At 52.2% G+C, this 20,354-nt stretch overlaps 1 protein-coding gene across 1 annotated transcript in view; it reads right to left on the bottom strand.

Annotated features, from left to right (window-relative positions):
• Positions 1–20,354, bottom strand: part of LOC142295770 (L-gulonolactone oxidase-like) — a 310,763-nt gene that overhangs the window by 288,774 nt on the left and 1,635 nt on the right. The window lies entirely within an intron of this gene.

The following is a 20,354-nucleotide window of genomic DNA, read 5'->3' as shown; positions in this document are numbered from 1 at the left end:
AAAACCTCGCCAAACCTCACCGTCCTTGTGCAGGTTCTCTATATTTGTGCGGTGATTCCCCTTTAAGAACACAGCGAAGCCGATCCACAATGTAATTCCGCTAAGAGTCCGCGGTCGGTCGTATTAAAGCGCCACATGCAATATTACCGCGATAGGTCCGGAGATTAACGAGCGGCGCAGAATTACTCTGCCAATCACTGCCTAGTGTAAAATCAATGGATGATTGAGTGTGTATATATATATATATATAGCTATATACACGCGCTCCGGATAACTGATGGGGGCGACGTCCGACCTCTCTACAGGAGCAATAAGTCACTGGCTCATTCCCATCATAAACCCGGAGTATGGCAGCGAGCAGGCCGGGCTCGTAAATAACACTAGAGCGCAGCCATCATCAATCCAGCAACACTGCGCTGCACAGACCTCACCAGCAAGTCACTCATTCACAGATGCAGTGCATAAGTATTCAACCCCCTCCGATTACCAAAGAGTGGCAGGGTAGTGTGGGAAGGGGCCACAGGGATGTCCAAGTCTGTAAGTGCCCAAATGAGCCTTGCCCTAGTCAGTGCACGTCCATAACTGCCTATGCAGAGCGCAGCAATTGAGAATGGTTTGACATTGCCGCTATGCTCTGCATTGGTAGTGACTGAGACGACAATCTAACCATGTTATGAATGGAAAGAGTATTCAATCAAGTATGGTTAATCAATAGTGTTAGGGCTAGGATTAGGGTCAGGGGTGGCTTACAGCTAGGGCTAAGGTTAGGGATAGGGCTAGAGGTTATGGTTACAGCTAGGGCTATGGTTAGGACTAGCTTTACAGCTAAGGTTATGGTTACAGCTAGGGCTATGGTTAGGGCTATGGTTAAGGCTAGGTTTACAGCTAAGGTTATGGTTACAGCTAGGGTTATGGTTAGGGCTATGGTTAGGGCTAGCTTTACAGCTAAGGTTAGGGTTACAGCTAGGACTTTGGTTAGGGCTATGGTTAAGGCTAGGTTTACAGCTAAGTTTAGGGTTGCAGCTAGGGCTATAGTTAAGGCTAAGTTTACAGCTAAGCTAGGGCTAAGGTTAGGGCTACACTTATAGTTAGGCATGGGTAACAGCTAAGGGGTTAGTGTTACAGCTAAGGCTATGCTTAGGGCTACGGTTATGGTTAGGTCTAGGGTCACAGCTATGACTATGGCTAGGAGTACGGCTAGGTCTATGGTTAGGTTAGGTCTAGAATCACAGGTAAGTTTTAGGTTACAGAAAAGGCTTTAGTTAGAGCTAGGGTTACAGCTAAGGTTATTGTTACTGCTAGGACTATGGTTATGCTAGGGTTAGAGCTAAGATTAGGCTAAGGCAATGGTAACAGCTAAGGTTAGTGTTAGGGTTATGGTTAGGTTAGAGCTAGGGTCACAGATAAGGTTAGGGTTACAGCTATGGTTAGGGCTAGGGTTAGGACAAGAATTCCAGCTAGGGCTAGGGTTAGAATTAGAGTTACAGCCAGGATTAGAATTAGGGAAAAGTTAAGGTTGGTATAGTGATAAGGTTAGGGTCGGGGATAAGGTTAGGGTTGGGGATAAGGCTAGGGTCGGGGATAAGGTTAGGGTCAGGGATAAGGTTAGGGTCGGGGATAAGGCTAGGGTCGGGGATAAGGTTAGGTTCGGGGATAAGGTTAGGGTCGGGGAAAAGGCTGGGGTCAGGGATAAGGCTAGGGTCGGGGATAAGGCTAGGGTCGGGGATAAGGTTAGGTTCGGGGATAAGGTTAGGGTCGGGGATAAGGTTAGGGTCAGGGATAAGGTTAGGGTCGGGGATAAGGTTAGGGTCGGGGATAAGGTTAGGGTCGGGGATAAGGTTAGGGTCGGGGATAAGGTTAGGGTCGGGGATAAGGCTAGGGTCAGGGATAAGGTTAGGGTCGGGGATAAGGCTAGGGTCAGGGATAAGGTTAGGGTCGGGGATAAGGTTAGGGTCGGGGATAAGGTTAGGATCAGGGATAAGGCTAGGGTCGGGGATAAGGTTAGGTTCGGGGATAAGGTTAGGGTCGGGGATAAGGTTAGGGTCGGGGATAAGGTTAGGGTCGGGGATAAGGTTAGGGTCGGGGATAAGGTTAGGGTCGGGGATAAGGTTAGGGTCGGGGATAAGGCTAGGGTCAGGGATAAGGTTAGGGTCGGGGATAAGGTTAGGGTCAGGGATAAGGTTAGGGTCGGGGATAAGGTTAGGGTCGGGGATAAGGTTAGGATCAGGGATAAGGCTAGGGTCGGGGATAAGGTTAGAGTCGGGGATAAGGTTAGGGTCAGGGATAAGGTTAGGGTCGGGGATAAGGTTGGGGTCGGGGATAAGGTTAGGGTCAGGGATAAGGTTAGGGTCGGGGATAAGGTTAGGGTCGGGGATAAGGTTAGGGTCGGGGATAAGGTTACATAGTTACTTCGGTTGAAAAAAGACCTAGGTTCATCTAGCTCCTCTTCCTCCACCAGTTCTACATTTAGTCACTAAGTCATTTATAACCAACAATGTTGTGTACTGAGGAAATCCTCCGCCCTGATATAAAGCTGTTATAGTATCTGCCATTACTACCTCTTGTGGTCGGCATTCCACAGTCTGACCGCTCTAACTGTAAAGAACCCTTTCCTATTTAGCTGCTGGAATCGCTTTTCTTCCACTCGCAGTGAGTGCCCCCTGGTCCTTAGTACTGTCTTTGGAAGGAATAAGTCATGTGCCAGTCCTTTATATTGACCACACATGTATTTATACATATAAATGAGATCTCCTCTGAGACGTCTTTTTTCTAAGCTAAACATATCTAACTTTTTCAACCTGTCATCATATGGGAGGCATCCATTCCTTGTAATAGTCTAGTTGCCCGCCTTTGAACTGACTCTAGGTTAGGGTCGATGATAAGGTTAGGGTCGGGGATAAGGCTAGGGTCGGGGATAAGGTTAGGGTCAGGGATAAGGCTAGGGTCGGGGATAAGGTTAGGGTCGGGGATAAGGCTAGGGTCGGGGATAAGGTAAGGGTCGGGGATAAGGCTAGGGTCGGAGATAAGGCTAGGGTCAGGGATAAGGCTAGGGTCGGGGATAAGGCTAGGGTCGGGGATAAGGTTGGGGTCGGGGATAAGGCTAGGGTCGGGGATAAGGCTAGGGTCGGAGATAAGGCTAGGGTCAGGGATAAGGCTAGGGTCGGGGATAAGGCTAGGGTCGGGGATAAGGCTAGGGTCGGGGATAAGGCTAGGGTTCCAGGATATAGTTAGGGTCGGGGATAAGGTTAGGGTCGAAGATAAGGCTAGGGGCGATGATAAGGCTAGGGTCGATGATAAGGTTAGGGTCGGGGATAAGGCTAGGGTCGGGGATAAGGCTAGGGTCGGAGATAAGGTTAGGGTCGGGGATAAGGCTAGGGTCGGGGATAAGGCTAGGGTCGGGGATAAGGTTAGGGTCGGGGATAAGGCTAGGGTCGGGGATAAGGCTAGGGTTGGGGATAAGGTTAGGTTCGGGGAAAAGGTTAGGATCGGGGATAAGGTTAGGGTTCGGTGATAAGGTTAGGGTTGGGGATAAGGTTAGGTTCGGGGAAAAGGTTAGGATCGGGGATAAGGTTAGGGTCGGGGAAAAGGTTAGGGTCGGGGATAAGGTTAGGGTCGGGGATAAGGTCAGGGTCGGGGATAAGGTTAGGGTTCGGGGATAAGGTTAGGGTCGGGGATAAGGCTAGGGTCGGGGATAAGGTTAGGGTCGGGGATAAGGTTAGGGTCGGGGATAAGGCTAGGGTCGGGGATAAGGTTAGGGTCGGGGATAAGGTTAGAGTCGGGGATAAGGTTAGGGTCGGGGATAAGGTTAGGGTCGGGGATAAGGTTAGGGTCGGGGATAAAGTTAGGGTCGGGGATAAGGTTAGGATCGGGGATAAGGCTAGAGTCGGGGATAAGGTTAGGGTCGGGGATAAGGCTAGGGTCAGGGATAAGGCTAGGGTCGGGGATAAGGTTAGGGACGGGGATAAGGTTAGAGTCGGGGATAAGGTTAGGGTCTGGGATAAGGTTAGGGTCGGGGATAAGGTTAGGGTCGGGGATAAGGTTAGGGTCGGGGATAAGGTTAGAGTCGGGGATAAGGTTAGGGTCGGGGATAAGGTTAGGGTCGGGGATAAGGTTAGGGTCGGGGATAAGGTTAGGATCGGGGATAAGGTTAGGGTCGGGGATAAGGTTAGGGTCGGGGATAAGGTTAGGGTCGGGGATAAGGTTAGGATCGGGGATAAGGTTAGGGTCGGGGATAAGGCTAGGGTCGGGGATAAGGTTAGGGTTGGGGATAAGGTTAGGGTCGGGGATAAGGTTGGGGTCGGGGATAAGGTTGCGGTCGGGGATAAGGTTAGGGTCGGGGATAAGGCTAGGGTCGGGGATAAGGTTGGGGTCAGGGATAAGGCTAGGGTCGGGGATAAGGCTAGGGTCGGGGATAAGGTTAGGGTCGGGGATAAGGTTGGGGTCAGGGATAAGGCTAGGGTCGGGGATAAGGCTAGGGTCGGGGATAAGGTTACGGTCGGGGATAAGGTTAGGGTTGGGGATAAGGTTAGGGTCGGGTATAAGGTTAGGGTCAGGGATAAGGTTAGGGTCGGGGTTAAGGTTGGGGTCGGGGATAAGGTTAGGGTCGGGGATAAGGTTAGGGTCGGGGATAAGGTTAGGGTCGGGGATAAGGCTAGGGTCGGGGATAAGGCTAGGGTCGGGGATAAGGCTAGGGTCGGGGATAAGGCTAGGGTCGGGGATAAGGTTAGGGTCGGGGATAAGGCTAGGGTCGGGGATAAGGTTAGGGTCGGGGATAAGGCTAGGGTCAGGGATAAGGTTAGGGTCGGGGATAAGGCTAGGGTCGGGGATAAGGCTAGACCTACAATTAGGGTATCAATTAGGGTTGTGGATAGGATTCTGCTTGGGATATGGTTAGGAATAATCCTAGAGTTACAGACAGGGCTTGATTAATAAAATATAAATAAAATGTAATAAAAATAAACATCAGTAATTAGAATAACATATAGCCTATTGATATAACACTATAGTGATATGGGAATTTTCTTAAAATACAATGCATGTGCTTGAGGGATAAGGATCAATCCCTACAAACCTCGGGACTCCACTGCTAATGAGACTTTTATACATTGTATCAATAACTGAACCAATAAAATAATAAGAATCCGAAGCATTCGGCAGCGCTGACTCCACTGCACCAGTTCTTCCCTGAGCCAGCTTTACTACATCCCTGTCCCAACTCTGCCGTAGCAAACTCAGCTCTGCTACACCATTTCCTTTCAGCTAATTCAACCTTGCTACATTGCGGTGCCAGTTCCTCCTCATTGAATCAACTCTGCCACATCCCAGTTCGGTTCAACTTTCCCATTTTTCCAGCTCTATTGTTCTAATTACATTCCCTGCTGCACCAGCGCCGCCGGTCCGTGCTACAATACAACTGCTCGTCCAGACCGAGGACTTCCAGGATCCACCGCAAGCAGAAAGACGACTGCAGGAGACTTCTAGTTTAGGGAGACTTATAAGCCAGGCAATGCTCCCTGGCAAAAAATTAGTTCTTGGATTCCAAATTATAACTGTAATACATTGTTGCAACATGAATGCCAAGCTATCAACAACTTGCAATTTGCATTACAACCACGTTAGGGTTAGGGTTTGGGTTAGGGTTTGGGTCGGGGATAAGGTTAGGGTTCCAGGATATAGTTAGGGTCGGGGATAAGGTTAGGGTCGAAGATAAGGCTAGGGGCGATGATAAGGCTAGGGTCGATGATAAGGTTAGGGTCGGGGATAAGGCTAGGGTCGGGGATAAGGCTAGGGTCGGAGATAAGGTTAGGGTCGGGGATAAGGCTAGGGTCGGGGATAAGGCTAGGGTCGGGGATAAGGTTAGGGTCGGGGATAAGGCTAGGGTCGGGGATAAGGCTAGGGTTGGGGATAAGGTTAGGTTCGGGGAAAAGGTTAGGATCGGGGATAAGGTTAGGGTTCGGTGATAAGGTTAGGGTTGGGGATAAGGTTAGGTTTGGGGAAAAGGTTAGGATCGGGGATAAGGTTAGGGTCGGGGAAAAGGTTAGGGTCGGGGATAAGGTTAGGGTCGGGGATAAGGTCAGGGTCGGGGATAAGGTTAGGGTTCGGGGATAAGGTTAGGGTCGGGGATAAGGCTAGGGTCGGGGATAAGGTTAGGGTCGGGGATAAGGTTAGGGTCGGGGATAAGGCTAGGGTCGGGGATAAGGCTAGGGTCGGGGATAAGGTTAGGGTCGGGGATAAGGTTAGAGTCGGGGATAAGGTTAGGGTCGGGGATAAGGTTAGGGTCGGGGATAAGGTTAGGGTCGGGGATAAAGTTAGGGTCGGGGATAAGGTTAGGATCGGGGATAAGGCTAGAGTCGGGGATAAGGTTAGGGTCGGGGATAAGGCTAGGGTCAGGGATAAGGCTAGGGTCGGGGATAAGGTTAGGGACGGGGATAAGGTTAGAGTCGGGGATAAGGTTAGGGTCTGGGATAAGGTTAGGGTCGGGGATAAGGTTAGGGTCGGGGATAAGGTTAGGGTCGGGGATAAGGTTAGAGTCGGGGATAAGGTTAGGGTCGGGGATAAGGTTAGGGTCGGGGATAAGGTTAGGGTCGGGGATAAGGTTAGGATCGGGGATAAGGTTAGGGTCGGGGATAAGGTTAGGATCGGGGATAAGGTTAGGGTCGGGGATAAGGTTAGGATCGGGGATAAGGTTAGGGTCGGGGATAAGGTTAGGGTCGGGGATAAGGTTGGGGTCGGGGATAAGGTTGCGGTCGGGGATAAGGCTAGGGTCGGGGATAAGGTTGGGGTCAGGGATAAGGCTAGGGTCGGGGATAAGGCTAGGGTCGGGGATAAGGTTAGGGTCGGGGATAAGGTTGGGGTCAGGGATAAGGCTAGGGTCGGGGATAAGGCTAGGGTCGGGGATAAGGTTAGGGTCGGGGATAAGGTTAGGGTTGGGGATAAGGTTAGGGTCGGGTATAAGGTTAGGGTCAGGGATAAGGTTAGGGTCGGGGTTAAGGTTGGGGTCGGGGATAAGGTTAGGGTCAGGGATAAGGCTAGGGTCGGGGATAAGGTTAGGGTCGGGGATAAGGCTAGGGTCGGGGATAAGGCTAGGGTCGGGGATAAGGTTAGGGTCGGGGATAAGGTTAGGGTCGGGGATAAGGTTAGGGTCGGGGATAAGGTTAGGGTCGGGGATAAGGTTGGGGTCGGGGATAAGGCTAGGGTCGGGGATAAGGTTAGGGTCGGGGATAAGGTTAGGGTCGGGGATAAGGTTAGGGTCGGGGATAAGGCTAGGGTCGGGGATAAGGCTAGGGTCGGGGATAAGGTTAGGGTCGGGGATAAGGCTAGGGTCGGGGATAAGGTTAGGGTCGGGGATAAGGCTAGGGTCAGGGATAAGGTTAGGGTCGGGGATAAGGTTAGGGTCGGGGATAAGGCTAGACCTACAATTAGGGTATCAATTAGGGTTGTGGATAGGATTCTGCTTGGGATATGGTTAGGAATAATCCTAGAGTTACAGACAGGGCTTGATTAATAAAATATAAATAAAATGTAATAAAAATAAACATCAGTAATTAGAATAACATATAGCCTATTGATTTAACACTATAGTGATATGGGAATTTTCTTAAAATACAATGCATGTGCTTGAGGGATAAGGATCAATCCCTACAAACCTTGGGACTCCACTGCTAATGAGACTTTTATACATTGTATCAATAACTGAACCAATAAAATAATAAGCATCGGAAGCATTCGGCAGCGCTGACTCCACTGCACCAGTTCTTCCCTGAGCCAACTTTACTACATCCCTGTCCCAACTCTGCCGTAGCAAACTCAGCTCTGCTACACCATTTCTTTTCAGCTAATTCAACCTTGCTACATTGCGGTGCCAGTTCCTCATCATTGAATCAACTCTGCCACATCCCAGTTCGGTTCAACTTTTCTATTTTTCCAGCTCTATTGTTCTAACTAGATTCCCTGCTGCACCAGCGCCGCCGGTCCGTGCTACAATACAACTGCTCGTCCAAACCGAGGACTTCCAGGATCCACCGCAAGCAGAAAGACGACTGCAGGAGACTTCTAGTTTAGGGAGACTTATAAGCCAAGCAATGCTCCCTGGCAAAAAATTAGTTCTTGGATTCCAAATTATAACTGTAATACATTGTTGCAACATGAATGCCAAGCTATCAACAACTTGCAATTTGCATTACAACCACGTTAGGGTTAGGGTTTGGGTCGGGGATAAGGTTAGGGTCGAAGATAAGGCTAGGGGCGATGATAAGGCTAGGGTCGATGATAAGGTTAGGGTCGGGGATAAGGTTAGGGTCGATGATAAGGTTAGGGTCGGGGATAAGGCTAGGGTCGGGGATAAGGCTAGGGTCGAAGATAAGGTTAGGGTCGGGGATAAGGCTAGGGTCGGGGATAAGGTTAGGGTCGGGGATAAGGCTAGGGTCGGGGATAAGGTTAGGGTCGGGGATTAGGTTAGGGTCAGGGATAAGGTTAGGGTCGGGGATAAGGCTAGGGTCGGGGATAAGGTTAGGGTCGGGGATAAGGCTAGGGTCGGGGATAAGGTTAGGGTCGGGGATAAGGTTAGGGTCGGGGATAAGGTTAGGGTCGGGGATAAGGCTAGGGTCGGGGATAAGGTTAGGGTCGGGGATAAGGCTAGGGTCGGGGATAAGGCTAGGGTCGGGGATAAGGTTAGGGTCAGGGATAAGGTTAGGGTCGGGGATAAGGTTAGGGTCGATGATAAGGTTAGGGTCGGGGATAAGGCTAGGGTCGGGGATAAGGCTAGGGTCGAAGATAAGGTTAGGGTCGGGGATAAGGCTAGGGTCGGGGATAAGGTTAGGGTCGGGGATAAGGCTAGGGTCGGGGATAAGGTTAGGGTCGGGGATTAGGTTAGGGTCAGGGATAAGGTTAGGGTCGGGGATAAGGCTAGGGTCGGGGATAAGGTTAGGGTCGGGGATAAGGCTAGGGTCGGGGATAAGGTTAGGGTCGGGGATAAGGTTAGGGTCGGGGATAAGGTTAGGGTCGGGGATAAGGCTAGGGTCGGGGATAAGGTTAGGGTCGGGGATAAGGCTAGGGTCGGGGATAAGGCTAGGGTCGGGGATAAGGTTAGGGTCAGGGATAAGGTTAGGGTCGGGGATAAGGTTAGGGTCGGGGAAAAGGTTAGGGTCAGGGATAAGGTTAGGGTTCGGTGATAAGGTTAGGGTCGGTGATAAGGTTAGGGTTGGGGATAAGGTTAGGTTCGGGGAAAAGGTTAGGGTCGGGGATAAGGTTAGGGTCGGGGAAAAGGTTAGGGTCGGGGATAAGGTTAGGGTTGGGGATAAGGTCAGGGTCGGGGATAAGGTTAGGGTTCGGGGATAAGGTTAGGGTCGGGGATAAGGCTAGGGTCGGGGATAAGGTTAGGGTCGGGGATAAGGTTAGGGTCGGGGATAAGGCTAGGGTCGGGGATAAGGTTAGGGTCGGGGATAAGGTTAGAGTCGGGGATAAGGTTAGGGTCGGGGATAAGGTTAGGGTCGGGGATAAGGTTAGGGTCGGGGATAAGGTTAGGGTCGGGGATAAGGTTAGGGTCGGGGATAAGGTTAGGATCGGGGATAAGGCTAGAGTCGGGGATAAGGTTAGGGTCGGGGATAAGGCTAGGGTCGGGGATAAGGCTAGGGTCGGGGATAAGGTTAGGGACGGGGATAAGGTTAGAGTCGGGGATAGGGTTAGGGTCGGGGATAAGGTTAGGGTCGGGGATAAGGTTAGGGTCGGGGATAAGGTTAGGGTCGGGGATAAGGTTAGAGTCGGGGATAAGGTTAGGGTCGGGGATAAGGTTAGGGTCGGCGATAAGGTTAGGGTCGGGGATAAAGTTAGGATCGGGGATAAGGTTAGGGTCGGGGATAAGGTTAGGATCGGGGATAAGGTTAGGGTCGGGGATAAGGTTAGGATCGGGGATAAGGTTAGGGTCGGGGATAAGGTTAGGGTCGGGGATAAGGTTAGGGTCGGTGATAAGGTTAGGGTCGGGGATAAGGTTAGGATCGGGGATAAGGTTAGGGTCGGGGATAAGGTTAGGATCGGGGATAAGGTTAGGGTCGGGGATAAGGTTAGGGTCAGGGATAAGGTTAGGGTCGGGGATAAGGTTAGGGTCAGGGATAAGGTTAGGGTCAGGGATAAGGTTAGGGTCGGGGATAAGGTTGGGGTCGGGGATAAGGTTGCGGTCGGGGATAAGGTTAGGGTCGGGGATAAGGCTAGGGTCGGGGATAAGGTTGGGGTCAGGGATAAGGCTAGGGTCGGGGATAAGGCTAGGGTCGGGGATAAGGTTAGGGTCGGGGATAAGGTTGGGGTCAGGGATAAGGCTAGGGTCGGGGATAAGGCTAGGGTCGGGGATAAGGTTAGGGTCGGGGATAAGATTAGGGTTGGGGATAAGGTTAGGGTCGGGTATAAGGTTAGGGTCAGGGATAAGGTTAGGGTCGGGGTTAAGGTTGGGGTCGGGGATAAGGTTAGGGTCGGGGATAAGGTTAGGGTCGGGGATAAGGTTAGGGTCGGGGATAAGGCTAGGGTCGGGGATAAGGCTAGGGTCGGGGATAAGGTTAGGGTCGGGGATAAGGTTAGGGTCGGGGATAAGGCTAGGGTCGGGGATAAGGTTAGGGTCGGGGATAAGGTTAGGGTCGGGGATAAGGTTAGGGTCGGGGATAAGGTTAGGGTCGGGGAAAAGGTTAGGGTCGGGGATAAGGTTAGGGTCGGGGATAAGGTTAGGGTCGGGGATCAGGTTAGTGTCGGAGATAAGGTTAAAGTTGGGGATAAGGTTAGGGTCGGGGATAAGGTTAGGGTCGGGGATAAGGCTAGGGTCGGGGATAAGGTTAGGGTCGGGGATAAGGCTAGGGTCGGGGACAAGGTTAGGGTCGGGGATAAGGTTAGGGTTCGGGGATAAGGTTAGGGTCGGGGATAAGGTTAGGGTCGGGGATAAGGTTGGGTTCGGGGATAAGGTTAGGGTCGGGGATAAGGTTAGGGTCGGGGATAAGGTTAGGGTTCGGTGATAAGGTTAGGGTTCGGTGATAAGGTTAGGGTTGGGGATAAGGTTAGGTTCGGGGAAAAGGTTAGGGTCGAGGATAAGGTTAGGGTCGGGGAAAAGGTTAGGGTCGGGGATAAGGTTAGGGTCGGGGATAAGGTCAGGGTCGGGGATAAGGTTAGGGTTCGGGGATAAGGTTAGGGTCGGGGATAAGGCTAGGGTCGGGGATAAGGTTAGGGTCGGGGATAAGGTTAGGGTCGGGGATAAGGCTAGGGTCGGGGATAAGGTTAGGGTCGGGGATAAGGTTAGAGTCGGGGATAAGGTTAGGGTCGGGGATAAGGTTAGGGTGGGGGATAAGGCTAGGGTCGGGGATAAGGTTAGGGTCGGGGATAAGGTTAGGGTCGGGGATAAGGTTAGGGTCGGGGATAAGGCTAGGGTCGGGGATAAGGCTAGGGTCGGGGATAAGGTTAGGGACGGGGATAAGGTTAGAGTCGGGGATAAGGTTAGGGTCGGGGATAAGGTTAGGGTCGGGGATAAGGTTAGGGTCGGGGATAAGGTTAGGATCGGGGATAAGGTTAGGGTCGGGGATAAGGTTAGGATCGGGGATAAGGCTAGGGTCGGGGATAAGGTTAGGGTCGGGGATAAGGCTAGGGTCGGGGATAAGGTTAGGGTCGGGGATTAGGTTAGGGTCAGGGATAAGGTTAGGGTCGGGGATAAGGCTAGGGTCGGGGATAAGGTTAGGGTCGGGGATAAGGCTAGGGTCGGGGATAAGTTTAGGGTCGGGGATAAGGCTAGGGTCGGGGATAAGGCTAGGGTCGGGGATAAGGTTAGGGTCGGGGATAAGGTTAGGGTCGGGGATAAGGTTAGGGTCGGGATAAGGTTAGGGTCGGGGAAAAGGTTAGGGTCGGGGATAAGGCTAGGGTCGGGGATAAGGCTAGGGTCGGGGATAAGGTTAGGGTCGGGGATAAGGTTAGGGTCGGGGAAAAGGTTAGGGTCAGGGATAAGGTTAGGGTCGGGATAAGGTTAGGGTCGGGGATAAGGTTAGTGTCGGGGATAAGGTTAAAGTTGGGGATAAGGTTAGGGTCGGGATAAGGTTAGGGTCGGGGATAAGGCTAGGGTCGGGGATAAGGTTAGGGTCGGGGAAAAGGTTAGGGTCAGGGATAAGGTTAGGGTCGGGAAAAGGTTAGGGTCGGGGATAAGGCTAGGGTCGGGGATAAGGCTAGGGTCGGGGATAAGGTTAGGGTCGGGGATAAGGTTAGGGTCGGGGATAAGGCTAGGGTCGGGGATAAGGTTAGGGTCGGGGATAAGGCTAGGGTCAGGGATAAGGTTAGGGTCGGGGATAAGGTTAGGGTCGGGGATAAGGCTAGACCTACAATTAGGGTATCAATTAGGGTTGTGGATAGGATTCTGCTTGGGATATGGTTAGGAATAATCCTAGAGTTACAGACAGGGCTTGATTAATAAAATATAAATAAAATGTAATAAAAATAAACATCAGTAATTAGAATAACATATAGCCTATTGATTTAACACTATAGTGATATGGGAATTTTCTTAAAATACAATGCATGTGCTTGAGGGATAAGGATCAATCCCTACAAACCTTGGGACTCCACTGCTAATGAGACTTTTATACATTGTATCAATAACTGAACCAATAAAATAATAAGCATCGGAAGCATTCGGCAGCGCTGACTCCACTGCACCAGTTCTTCCCTGAGCCAACTTTACTACATCCCTGTCCCAACTCTGCCGTAGCAAACTCAGCTCTGCTACACCATTTCTTTTCAGCTAATTCAACCTTGCTACATTGCGGTGCCAGTTCCTCATCATTGAATCAACTCTGCCACATCCCAGTTCGGTTCAACTTTTCTATTTTTCCAGCTCTATTGTTCTAACTAGATTCCCTGCTGCACCAGCGCCGCCGGTCCGTGCTACAATACAACTGCTCGTCCAAACCGAGGACTTCCAGGATCCACCGCAAGCAGAAAGACGACTGCAGGAGACTTCTAGTTTAGGGAGACTTATAAGCCAAGCAATGCTCCCTGGCAAAAAATTAGTTCTTGGATTCCAAATTATAACTGTAATACATTGTTGCAACATGAATGCCAAGCTATCAACAACTTGCAATTTGCATTACAACCACGTTAGGGTTAGGGTTTGGGTCGGGGATAAGGTTAGGGTCGAAGATAAGGCTAGGGGCGATGATAAGGCTAGGGTCGATGATAAGGTTAGGGTCGGGGATAAGGTTAGGGTCGATGATAAGGTTAGGGTCGGGGATAAGGCTAGGGTCGGGGATAAGGCTAGGGTCGAAGATAAGGTTAGGGTCGGGGATAAGGCTAGGGTCGGGGATAAGGTTAGGGTCGGGGATAAGGCTAGGGTCGGGGATAAGGTTAGGGTCGGGGATTAGGTTAGGGTCAGGGATAAGGTTAGGGTCGGGGATAAGGCTAGGGTCGGGGATAAGGTTAGGGTCGGGGATAAGGCTAGGGTCGGGGATAAGGTTAGGGTCGGGGATAAGGTTAGGGTCGGGGATAAGGTTAGGGTCGGGGATAAGGCTAGGGTCGGGGATAAGGTTAGGGTCGGGGATAAGGCTAGGGTCGGGGATAAGGCTAGGGTCGGGGATAAGGTTAGGGTCAGGGATAAGGTTAGGGTCGGGGATAAGGTTAGGGTCGATGATAAGGTTAGGGTCGGGGATAAGGCTAGGGTCGGGGATAAGGCTAGGGTCGAAGATAAGGTTAGGGTCGGGGATAAGGCTAGGGTCGGGGATAAGGTTAGGGTCAGGGATAAGGCTAGGGTCGGGGATAAGGTTAGGGTCGGGGATTAGGTTAGGGTCAGGGATAAGGTTAGGGTCGGGGATAAGGCTAGGGTCGGGGATAAGGTTAGGGTCGGGGATAAGGCTAGGGTCGGGGATAAGGTTAGGGTCGGGGATAAGGTTAGGGTCGGGGATAAGGTTAGGGTCGGGGATAAGGCTAGGGTCGGGGATAAGGTTAGGGTCGGGGATAAGGCTAGGGTCGGGGATAAGGCTAGGGTCGGGGATAAGGTTAGGGTCAGGGATAAGGTTAGGGTCGGGGATAAGGTTAGGGTCGGGGAAAAGGTTAGGGTCAGGGATAAGGTTAGGGTTCGGTGATAAGGTTAGGGTCGGTGATAAGGTTAGGGTTGGGGATAAGGTTAGGTTCGGGGAAAAGGTTAGGGTCGGGGATAAGGTTAGGGTCGGGGAAAAGGTTAGGGTCGGGGATAAGGTTAGGGTTGGGGATAAGGTCAGGGTCGGGGATAAGGTTAGGGTTCGGGGATAAGGTTAGGGTCGGGGATAAGGCTAGGGTCGGGGATAAGGTTAGGGTCGGGGATAAGGTTAGGGTCGGGGATAAGGCTAGGGTCGGGGATAAGGTTAGGGTCGGGGATAAGGTTAGAGTCGGGGATAAGGTTAGGGTCGGGGATAAGGTTAGGGTCGGGGATAAGGTTAGGGTCGGGGATAAGGTTAGGGTCGGGGATAAGGTTAGGGTCGGGGATAAGGTTAGGATCGGGGATAAGGCTAGAGTCGGGGATAAGGTTAGGGTCGGGGATAAGGCTAGGGTCGGGGATAAGGCTAGGGTCGGGGATAAGGTTAGGGACGGGGATAAGGTTAGAGTCGGGGATAGGGTTAGGGTCGGGGATAAGGTTAGGGTCGGGGATAAGGTTAGGGTCGGGGATAAGGTTAGGGTCGGGGATAAGGTTAGAGTCGGGGATAAGGTTAGGGTCGGGGATAAGGTTAGGGTCGGGGATAAGGTTAGGGTCGGGGATAAAGTTAGGATCGGGGATAAGGTTAGGGTCGGGGATAAGGTTAGGATCGGGGATAAGGTTAGGGTCGGGGATAAGGTTAGGATCGGGGATAAGGTTAGGGTCGGGGATAAGGTTAGGGTCGGGGATAAGGTTAGGGTCGGTGATAAGGTTAGGGTCGGGGATAAGGTTAGGATCGGGGATAAGGTTAGGGTCGGGGATAAGGTTAGGATCGGGGATAAGGTTAGGGTCGGGGATAAGGTTAGGGTCAGGGATAAGGTTAGGGTCGGGGATAAGGTTAGGGTCAGGGATAAGGTTAGGGTCAGGGATAAGGTTAGGGTCGGGGATAAGGTTGGGGTCGGGGATAAGGTTGCGGTCGGGGATAAGGTTAGGGTCGGGGATAAGGCTAGGGTCGGGGATAAGGTTGGGGTCAGGGATAAGGCTAGGGTCGGGGATAAGGCTAGGGTCGGGGATAAGGTTAGGGTCGGGGATAAGGTTGGGGTCAGGGATAAGGCTAGGGTCGGGGATAAGGCTAGGGTCGGGGATAAGGTTAGGGTCGGGGATAAGATTAGGGTTGGGGATAAGGTTAGGGTCGGGTATAAGGTTAGGGTCAGGGATAAGGTTAGGGTCGGGGTTAAGGTTGGGGTCGGGGATAAGGTTAGGGTCGGGGATAAGGTTAGGGTCGGGGATAAGGTTAGGGTCGGGGATAAGGCTAGGGTCGGGGATAAGGCTAGGGTCGGGGATAAGGTTAGGGTCGGGGATAAGGTTAGGGTCGGGGATAAGGCTAGGGTCGGGGATAAGGTTAGGGTCGGGGATAAGGTTAGGGTCGGGGATAAGGTTAGGGTCGGGGATAAGGTTAGGGTCGGGGAAAAGGTTAGGGTCGGGGATAAGGTTAGGGTCGGGGATAAGGTTAGGGTCGGGGATCAGGTTAGTGTCGGAGATAAGGTTAAAGTTGGGGATAAGGTTAGGGTCGGGGATAAGGTTAGGGTCGGGGATAAGGCTAGGGTCGGGGATAAGGTTAGGGTCGGGGATAAGGCTAGGGTCGGGGACAAGGTTAGGGTCGGGGATAAGGTTAGGGTTCGGGGATAAGGTTAGGGTCGGGGATAAGGTTAGGGTCGGGGATAAGGTTGGGTTCGGGGATAAGGTTAGGGTCGGGGATAAGGTTAGGGTCGGGGATAAGGTTAGGGTTCGGTGATAAGGTTAGGGTTCGGTGATAAGGTTAGGGTTGGGGATAAGGTTAGGTTCGGGGAAAAGGTTAGGGTCGAGGATAAGGTTAGGGTCGGGGAAAAGGTTAGGGTCGGGGATAAGGTTAGGGTCGGGGATAAGGTCAGGGTCGGGGATAAGGTTAGGGTTCGGGGATAAGGTTAGGGTCGGGGATAAGGCTAGGGTCGGGGATAAGGTTAGGGTCGGGGATAAGGTTAGGGTCGGGGATAAGGCTAGGGTCGGGGATAAGGTTAGGGTCGGGGATAAGGTTAGAGTCGGGGATAAGGTTAGGGTCGGGGATAAGGTTAGGGTGGGGGATAAGGCTAGGGTCGGGGATAAGGTTAGGGTCGGGGATAAGGTTAGGGTCGGGGATAAGGTTAGGGTCGGGGATAAGGCTAGGGTCGGGGATAAGGCTAGGGTCGGGGATAAGGTTAGGGACGGGGATAAGGTTAGAGTCGGGGATAAGGTTAGGGTCGGGGATAAGGTTAGGGTCGGGGATAAGGTTAGGGTCGGGGATAAGGTTAGGATCGGGGATAAGGTTAGGGTCGGGGATAAGGTTAGGATCGGGGATAAGGCTAGGGTCGGGGATAAGGTTAGGGTCGGGGATAAGGCTAGGGTCGGGGATAAGGTTAGGGTCGGGGATAAGGTTAGGGTCGGGGATAAGGTTAGGGTCGGGGATAAGGCTAGGGTCGGGGATAAGGTTAGGGTCGGGGATAAGGTTAGAGTCGGGGATAAGGTTAGGGTCGGGGATAAGGTTAGGGTGGGGGATAAGGCTAGGGTCGGGGATAAGGTTAGGGTCGGGGATAAGGTTAGGGTCGGGGATAAGGTTAGGGTCGGGGATAAGGCTAGGGTCGGGGATAAGGCTAGGGTCGGGGATAAGGTTAGGGACGGGGATAAGGTTAGAGTCGGGGATAAGGTTAGGGTCGGGGATAAGGTTAGGGTCGGGGATAAGGTTAGGGTCGGGGATAAGGTTAGGATCGGGGATAAGGTTAGGGTCGGGGATAAGGTTAGGATCGGGGATAAGGCTAGGGTCGGGGATAAGGTTAGGGTCGGGGATAAGGCTAGGGTCGGGGATAAGGTTAGGGTCGGGGATTAGGTTAGGGTCAGGGATAAGGTTAGGGTCGGGGATAAGGCTAGGGTCGGGGATAAGGTTAGGGTCGGGGATAAGGCTAGGGTCGGGGATAAGTTTAGGGTCGGGGATAAGGCTAGGGTCGGGGATAAGGCTAGGGTCGGGGATAAGGTTAGGGTCGGGGATAAGGTTAGGGTCGGGGATAAGGTTAGGGTCGGGATAAGGTTAGGGTCGGGGAAAAGGTTAGGGTCGGGGATAAGGCTAGGGTCGGGGATAAGGCTAGGGTCGGGGATAAGGTTAGGGTCGGGGATAAGGTTAGGGTCGGGGAAAAGGTTAGGGTCAGGGATAAGGTTAGGGTCGGGATAAGGTTAGGGTCGGGGATAAGGTTAGTGTCGGGGATAAGGTTAAAGTTGGGGATAAGGTTAGGGTCGGGATAAGGTTAGGGTCGGGGATAAGGCTAGGGTCGGGGATAAGGCTAGGGTCGGGGATAAGGCTAGGGTCGGGGATAAGGTTAGGGTCGGGGATAAGGTTAGGGTCGGGGAAAAGGTTAGGGTCAGGGATAAGGTTAGGGTCGGGATAAGGTTAGGGTCGGGGATAAGGTTAGTGTCGGGGATAAGGTTAAAGTTGGGGATAAGGTTAGGGTCGGGGATAAGGTTAGGGTCGGGGATAAGGCTAGGGTCGGGGATAAGGTTAGGGTCGGGGATAAGGCTAGGGTCGGGGATAAGGTTAGGGTCGGGGATAAGGTTAGGGTTCGGGGATAAGGTTAGGGTCGGGGATAAGGTTAGGGTCGGGGATAAGGTTGGGTTCGGGGATAAGGTTAGGGTCGGGGATAAGGTTAGGGTCGGGGATAAGGTTAGGGTTCGGTGATAAGGTTAGGGTTCGGTGATAAGGTTAGGGTTGGGGATAAAGTTAGGTTCGGGGAAAAGGTTAGGGTCGGGGATAAGGTTAGGGTCGGGGAAAAGGTTAGGGTCGGGGATAAGGTTAGGGTCGGGGATAAGGTCAGGGTCGGGGATAAGGTTAGGGTTCGGGGATAAGGTTAGGGTCGGGGATAAGGCTAGGGTCGGGGATAAGGTTAGGGTCGGGGATAAGGTTAGGGTCGGGGATAAGGCTAGGGTCGGGGATAAGGTTAGGGTCGGGGATAAGGTTAGAGTCGGGGATAAGGTTAGGGTCGGGGATAAGGTTAGGGTCGGGGATAAGGTTAGGGTCGGGGATGAGGCTAGGGTCGGGGATAAGGCTAGAGTCGGGGATAAGGTTAGGGTCGGGGATAAGGCTAGGGTCGGGGATAAGGCTAGGGTCGGGGATAAGGTTAGGGACGGGGATAAGGTTAGAGTCGGGGATAAGGTTAGGGTCGGGGATAAGGTTAGGGTCGGGGATAAGGTTAGGGTCGGGGATAAGGTTAGGGTCGGGGATAAGGTTAGAGTCGGGGATAAGGTTAGGGTCGGGGATAAGGTTAGGGTCGGGGATAAGGTTAGGGTCGGGGATAAGGTTAGGATCGGGGATAAGGTTAGGGTCGGGGATAAGGTTAGGATCGGGGATAAGGTTAGGGTCGGGGATAAGGTTAGGATCGGGGATAAGGTTAGGGTCGGGGATAAGGTTAGGGTCGGGGATAAGGTTAGGGTCGGGGATAAGGCTAGGGTCGGGGATAAGGCTAGGGTCGGGGATAAGGCTAGGGTCGGGTATACGGTTAGGGTCGGGGATAAGGTTAGGGTCAGGGATAAGGTTAGGGTCGGGGATAAGGTTGGGGTCGGGGATAAGGTTGCGGTCGGGGATAAGGTTAGGGTCGGGGATAAGGCTAGGGTCGGGGATAAGGTTAGGGTCAGGGATAAGGTTAGGGTCGGGGATAAGGCTAGGGTCGGGGATAAGGCTAGGGTCGGGGATAAGGCTAGGGTCGGGGACAAGGCTAGGGTCGGGGATAAGGTTAGGGTCAGGGATAAGGTTAGGGTCGGGGATAAGGTTAGGGTCGGGGATAAGGTTGGGGTCAGGGATAAGGCTAGGGTCGGGGATAAGGCTAGGGTCGGGGATAAGGTTGGGGTCAGGGATAAGGCTAGGGTCGGGGATAAGGCTAGGGTCGGGGATAAGGCTAGGGTCGGGGATAAGGTTAGGGTCGGGGATAAGGTTGGGGTCAGGGATAAGGCTAGGGTCGGGGATAAGGTTGGGGTCGGGGATAAGGCTAGGGTCGGGGATAAGGTTAGGGTCGGGGATAAGGCTAGGGTCGGGGATAAGGCTAGGGTCGGGGATAAGGTTAGGGTCGGGGATAAGGCTAGGGTCGGGGATAAGGTTAGGGTCGGGGATAAGGCTAGGGTCGGGGATAAGGTTAGGGTCGGGGATAAGGCTAGGGTCGGGGATAAGGCTAGGGTCGGGGATAAGGCTAGGGTCAGGGATAAGGTTAGGGTCGGGGATAAGGCTAGGGTCGGGGATAAGGCTAGACCTACAATTAGGGTATCAATTAGGGTTGTGGATAGGACTCTGCTTGGGATATGGTTAGGAATAATCCTAGAGTTACAGACAGGGCTTGATTAATAAAATATAAATAAAATGTAATAAAAATAAACATCAGTAATTAGAATAACATATAGCTTATTGATTTAACACTATAGTGATATGGGAATTTTCTTAAAATACAATGCATGTGCTTGAGGGATAAGGATCAATCCCTACAAACCTCGGGACTCCACTGCTAATGAGACTTTTATACATTGTATCAATAACTGAACCAATAAAATAATAAGAATCCGAAGCATTCGGCAGCGCTGACTCCACTGCACCACTTCTTCCCTGAGCCAACTTTACTACATCCCTGTCCCAACTCTGCCGTAGCAAACTCAGCTCTGCTACACCATTTCCTTTCAGCTAATTCAACCTTGCTACATTGCGGTGCCAGTTCCTCATCATTGAATCAACTCTGCCACATCCCAGTTCGGTTCAACTTTCCTATTTTTCCAGCTCTATTGTTCTAATTACATTCCCTGCTGCACCAGCGCCGCCGGTCCGTGCTACAATACAACTGCTCGTCCAGACCGAGGACTTCCAGGAGCCACCGCAAGCAGAAAGACAACTGCAGAATACTTTTGGTTTAGGGAGACTTATAAGCCAGGCAATGCTCCCTGGCAAAAAAATAGTTCTTGGATTCCAAATTACAAATGTAATACATTGTTGCAACATGAATGCCAAGCTATCAACAGGTTCCAATTTGCATTACAACCACGTTAGGGTTAGGGTTTGGGTTAGGGTTAGGGTTTGGGTCGGGGATAAGGTTAGTGTCGAAGATAAGGCTAGGGGCGATGATAAGGCTAGGGTCGATGATAAGGTTAGGGTCGGGGATAAGGCTAGGGTCGGGGATAAGGCTAGGGTCGGAGATAAGGTTAG

This window comes from Anomaloglossus baeobatrachus, chromosome 3 (assembly GCF_048569485.1).
Source record: "Anomaloglossus baeobatrachus isolate aAnoBae1 chromosome 3, aAnoBae1.hap1, whole genome shotgun sequence".
Classification (NCBI taxonomy): Eukaryota; Metazoa; Chordata; class Amphibia; order Anura; family Aromobatidae; genus Anomaloglossus; species Anomaloglossus baeobatrachus.
This window is presented reverse-complemented; position numbering and strand designations above follow the sequence as displayed.